Raw genomic sequence first — 6,225 nt, 5'->3', positions numbered from 1 at the left:
CTACTCGCAAGATGATCTTTGCGTTCTTGCGTCTAGACGCAAAATGACTTTTGCGTCCTTGCGTCCTTTTGTTTTTACTAATATAACTTCATTTCAGGATGATTGTCCGAAGAGAAAAAGACCTTTTCGTTCCCTGCACCCATCTGAGACAGAAAGAGGTTGTCAATGGTGGATCTAGAGTTCCTCTTACTTTCAAGGAGATGTTGTTGAAGATGAAAAAAATACACAAGATGATAATCAAGTTGAAGAGGATTTGGGTGGCAGTTTGAAGGAATTATTGCAGGAGGAGTCAGAGCAGACCTCGGACCCTCATCCAACACAAAAAGGCAACAATTTGCAGGAATTATTGCGTATGGTTAATATGTTAACTAAGAGGGTGGATGATCAAGAAAAGGAGTTGGCTGATTGTAAAAAGAAGCTTGATGATCATGAAAAACGTTTGAAAGAACAGGAACACCAGGAACATCAGGTAACACCAGGAACATCGGGTAAACTAGGCGCAAGTTTTTTTTGCGACTTGCGTCTTGCCTGTTATGTTGGCGCAAGGTTTTACTTGCGTCCTTGCGCCTGACGTTATATCAGACGCAAGTACCATCTTGCGTCCTTGTGTCTTGATTGTAATTTAGGCGCAGGTTGTACTTGCGTCCCTAACTCAGGCGCAAGGACTTGCTTGCGACCTTGCGTATGGCTTCTTTTCTTATTTTTTGCGTTTTGTTCATTATAGTATGTTGATAACGAGGATGCATATGTGGATCCTCGATCTTTCTCTGACAATGATACATCTCCGAGGGTTGTTAGACGTGGGAAAAGAGAAAGAAGGCCCACTCATTTTTTAAATTCCCCTTTCACAACACCGGGCTACAGAAAACCATTGGAGAAGGTATGTCTGTAACATTCACCAGACGCAAAGTTTTCCTTGCGTCCTTGCGCCTGATGTTTATAAGACCTTGCGTTTTGCGTCTTGGTTTACGCAAGATATATCTTGCGTCCTTGCGTATGTTTGCTGACTCATAGATTATATACAGTTGTCTGACGAAGTAGCTTCTAGAGTAAAAAGGCTGAAAGTTTCTCATCAAGGGACTAAAGAAGCTTAGAATGTGTTGCCAATGGAAACTGAAAAGCCTACTGAAAAAGGGGCTGAAAAAGCTGTTGATAAACAAGATGAGAACGTGGCTCTGGTGTCTGAGGAGATTGAGCAAGGAGTTGATTTGCCATTGGTTAATGAAGCAGAAAAACAAGCAGACCAGCATGAGGTTAGTGAATGACGCAAGGATCACCTTGCGTCTTGCGTCTTCTTCATTGTTGGACGTAAGGATTACCTTGCATCTTTGCGTATACTTCACTGATGGACGCAAGACCTTTATTGCGTATTTGCGTTTGCATTACTCCGACGCAAGACAATTCTTGCGTCTTTGCGTCTTTATTACTAAATTTTTTTTTTCAGAAAAAGGAAAGGAAGAGAAAAAGGAAGGAAAAGGATTGGGTTGGTGAGAAGGAAATTTGGTCAATGGTTGATAAATTTATAAACGATCAAGGAACTTTGCAACCACCACCACCAAATGCATGGAGAGATCAAAGGAAGCATGTGGGGCCAGCAAAAGATTTGAAATCACTAATCCTCAATAAGCAAGATACGCGTTGCATGTTCATTTTCCAAAATGAAACCTTCCTCTTCCTTGATACTGAGTTTTGGAAACGTTTATTGGGAATTGCATTTTCTGGTTATTTGGAAAACATAGTAAGTTTGTTAATAATTATAAACTTATGCATGTTTTGTTTTGTTTTTAGCTTTATAACATTCATAATCAACTTGATCTGATTATAGCATATTGATGGATGGGCTACCTTCCTGTTGAGATTTCGGCAGAGGTTTCTGCCCCGAGCTAGCCAGATGTCCTCGAGTCCTCAGTTTTCGATTGCAGATTATACATGTAGTTCTCGATGGACGATTATGCCATTGGGTTTCCTCAATCAACTGGAGAAATTCAAGTCCTTTTATGATGATGACACTCAAAATGAGGAGGAGAAGGGGGATACATCTAATCCTGAAGCAGAGGGGATCATTAAATCCAATCCCCCAGATTATATGTATTTGATTGGTCTTGGGGATGGTAGTGATGACCTTTATCCATCCTGGGCTGAATGTGATAAGGTTAGTCCTTTTTCTTATATATAAACTATACATTTTGAGTAAACTGTAATAGGAGCAAGACAAATCTTGCGCCCTTGCGTCCGTTCGCAAACACTCTCTTGCGTCCTTGCGACCCTCGCAAGATTAACCTTGCGTCTTCACGATGGACGCAAAGTCAAATTTGCGTCCATGCATCCACTCGCAAGGTATACCTTGCGTCCTTGCGCCTGACGCAAGGTCTACCTTGCGTACTTGCGTGTCTCACAAGGTCAACCTTGCATCCTTCCTTATTGACTTTTTATGTTTCTTTTGTTGCAGATTTTGATTCCAGTACATTTTTCAGATCCTGAACATTTTATACTACTCACTTTGAACTTAGATGAACAGAGAGTATTAGTCTATGATAGTTTAAAGGGTTGTTTGAAAAAAGGTCAACTCGAGGCTGTCTTCAAAAACTTTTCAGACAACTTGCCGTTATATTTGAAGGCTATTGATTACTTTAACAAGAAGCAGGACTCACAAATTGTTGACTATTATGAGAACAGAGAAGATGTAGAGTTGATGATCGAGGATGCACAGTATGTGCCAATGCAGAGTGGTGGCCATGGTGATTGTGGTGTTTGGGTCTGCCTTCATATGGAGAGGATAGTTTTTGGTTGAGATCAGATTGACAACATTGGAGACCCTAAAAAGGCTGCTAAGGACTATAGAATTCGAATGGCAAGAACATTCTTCCGTGCACGCTTTGATACACAGGAACCACCACCACCATAGGACCCAAAGGACCCAAAGGACCCAAAGGTTGTTAATTAGTTAACTTGTAGATGTAATTATTATACAGTTTTTAGGTAAAACATGTAATTTTTGTATGTAAATAATCTGGGACAGACGCAAGGCCTTTTTTGCGTCCTTGCTTCTGGTTTTTTGTCAGACGCAAGGTGTTGTTTGCGTCCTTGCGTCTCTTTAAATGGCTTACGCAAGGTTTTGTTTGCGTGCTTGCGTATGTTTGAAGACTTACGCAAGGTTATGTTTGCGTCCTTGCGTCTCTTTAAAAGATATACGCAAGTTGCTGTTTGCGTGCTTGCGTATGTTTCATGACATACGCAAGGTATTGTTTGCAAAGTTGCGTCTTTTTTAAAGACAGACGCAAGTTATTGTTTGCGTTCTTGCGTGTGTTTGATGACATACGCAAGATTTTTCTTGCGTTCTTGCGTCTGTATGTAGGTCAATCCATAACACATATTTAAACAACAAACTGAGACTGATAAACATAAACAACAAACTGAGACTGATAAACAACAAACTGAGACTGATAAACAAGCAACTAATTCTGGTCCCCTAATTCTGGTCTAAATCGTACGTTTGATAAAATTGAGACTGATAAGCTTGCGAAGGTTCGACTTTCTCTTTCGACTTTGACTTTGATTTTGAGGCTATTTTTTTAACCCTCTGAGAAGTAGATTCACCGGTTAGGTCATAAGAAGCGCTACATGTTGTTCGGTTATGACCTGCTTGCTTGCAACGAGTACATGTTCTTACTTTCTTTTCAGTTTCTTCACCTTGAGATGGAATCCGATCGGTACTTTTTGGGCGTCCAGGTGTTCTTTTCTTTTGAATTGGGGGCTTTACGATTTTCAAGATCTTGGGCCCTGGATCGGACCATTCGGATCGATGGGGCAAAGGAAGGATGTGTTCGGAATATGTATTTATATAAGTTTGAGACAAGAACCAATGTGATACATAACATGTAACATCTTCCACTCCGAAGAGTCGTGCTGCTGCCAATACATGTCCGCAAGGTATGCCTGATAATTGCCATTGCCCACATGTACATGTTCTATCTTCTAGATTAACGAGGCCGTTTTTCCTTCCATCACGCACCTCTATTAGATTGTTTGTCGATGGAAATGCTTGCCATCTTTTTGATTTGTTCGTCCTCTTACCTAATTTACGTTCAACATATGGAGTAACCGTTGAAGTGAGACTAACTGCTTTGTTGTGATGTTTGAAAAACCAATCCTGTATAGAAGCGCGAAAAAATTCCAATAACATGCAAACTGGTAGTTTGCGAGCATGTTTGGATAGAGCGTTAATAGATTCTACACTGTTGCTAGTAAGGTATGCATACCTAACATGATCAGCATGACTTCTGGACCATTTGTTGAAACCAACGTCATTTAGATACTTGTGAGACGCTTTTAATCTTCGTTGAAATACACTAACATGATCTTGAAAATCTGACAAACGATAAGCCTTAACCATTTTCCAATAGTTCCATTCAAAATATTTGAATTTGTTGGACATCGTTTTTATGTTCATGAATAGATGACGTGCGCAAAAAGAGTGAAAGGCTTCAGGAAACACATTTGAAATACCATGTGCTATTGAAGGAGCACGATCAGAAATAAAGGTAATCTCTGACATACGATTACTCATACCACAACTCTCTAAATGATCTCTTAGATTTCCAAAAAATCATGACCAAACCTCGTTTGTCTCGCCTTCACCAATTCCATAAGCCAATGGCAAAATTCCGTTATTGGCATCCATTGCAACAGCGACTAAATTTGTACCCAAGTATCCAGCTTTCAAATGTGCACCATCAACGATGATAATAGGGCGAACATTTTGGACAAATGATCGAATCTGCATGCAAACAAATCAAATGAGATTGCTATTAGTTTAAGATAAAACAATTGTAGGATGAGTGATACTTACAACTGCGCCAAAGGACATGTAACACATCACGAATCTATTTTCATTGTCAGTCACCACATTTGTCATGCTTCCTCGGTTATGAATCTTAATGTTATGAAGATAAATGGGAAGCATTCGGAACGAGTCATCCATACTGCCACGAAGCATCTCTATTGCATGACACTTGGCTCTCCATGCTTGATTGTAAGAAATGCTCACCCGAAAACGGTTGCCAACATCATCACGTATATCTTTTGGATTATAGTCTCGATTTGCAGCTTTGAACGATTCCATCAGAATACTTCCTAGCACCTTTTTGGAAGCATGTTTATTATTTCCCATAATTTGGGTACGTGAGCATGTGTGTACGTCATGCAATTTCTTTACGATGAAGTTGTCAGTGTGGCGTATTTTGTATGCACTACATTTCCACTCACAATTTGGCAATATGCATTTAGCAGTGAATCGAGATTTGTCAGACTTTACAGGCTTAATTTGGAAGTTTTCTTCAAGACATTTTGTGTATAGATGGTTTACAAAATCATCCTTGTTTAAAAAAGTTTGTTGAACTTTAATCAAATCGGATACTCTATAACTGGTTGTTATTTGGCTCGTAGATTCAGTCTCTTGGTCATGCTCACTCAATAAAAGTGGCATATTCCAGAATACATCCTTTTTTTCTTCCTCTTCTTCATTTTCATCTTCATCTTGATCTTCTCTGTCATTTTCTTCCTCCGAAGCACTAGACGCGACAACTGATTCAAAAGGGTGATCTGTTTTTTTAATTTTACATACGTTCTCAACTCCATAGTTGAAGAAATCAAACTCTTCTGTGTTTGGAGGTGGTACTTCAGGTCGTGCTTCTTCCAAATTGGGTGTCTGAAGGTTTGTGCTCTCCTCGTTTGTTGGTAGGTTTTGTTGGACATCGTGTGTTGGTAGGTTTTGATGGACATTGTGTATTGGTAGGATTTGCACTGACTGTAAGTTTTCTGGAAGTTGATGCATTGTAACTTTGTCGACAATGTAAATATTAATAGGAGCATTTGATATGCATGTTGTAGAAAATCACGAAAGTCTTCATAATCATCAGTAATATCAAAAACAAGATTATCGACAACATATCTCATTGAAACAGGAGCATTAGGTGGCAAATTAATTTTTCTAAGAACATTTTTTAACAATATTCTTCGAGTAATTAGTTTTTGGGGAGCAACTGGGAGTTTTAATCGTGTTCTAAAACAATCTAGAGGCAAATACATAGGTAAGTTATTAATAAATTGAAAAGAACCACCACAGCATATATGAATAACAAAGGTTTCATTATCACTAAAACTCATTATTTAAAACAAAGAAAGTTACCTTAATGACGCTTGAAATTATATGATTTATGTTGAAAT

General features: G+C 39.1%; 1 long non-coding RNA gene across 1 annotated transcript; it reads left to right on the top strand.

Annotated features, from left to right (window-relative positions):
• The first annotated feature begins 382 nt into the window (after positions 1-382).
• LOC139843287 (uncharacterized) lies at positions 383-1,089 on the top strand. The gene is made up of 3 exons (XR_011757504.1): positions 383-469; positions 725-880; positions 1,026-1,089. It is a non-coding gene; the product is annotated as an uncharacterized lncRNA (long non-coding RNA).
• The last annotated feature ends 5,136 nt before the right edge of the window (positions 1,090-6,225 follow it).

The sequence above is a fragment of the Rutidosis leptorrhynchoides genome, chromosome 4 (genome assembly GCF_046630445.1).
Source record: "Rutidosis leptorrhynchoides isolate AG116_Rl617_1_P2 chromosome 4, CSIRO_AGI_Rlap_v1, whole genome shotgun sequence".
In the NCBI taxonomy this organism is placed as follows: Eukaryota; Viridiplantae; Streptophyta; class Magnoliopsida; order Asterales; family Asteraceae; genus Rutidosis; species Rutidosis leptorrhynchoides.
Note: the sequence above shows the minus strand (reverse complement) of the source record. Positions and strands in the feature narration are given on the sequence as shown.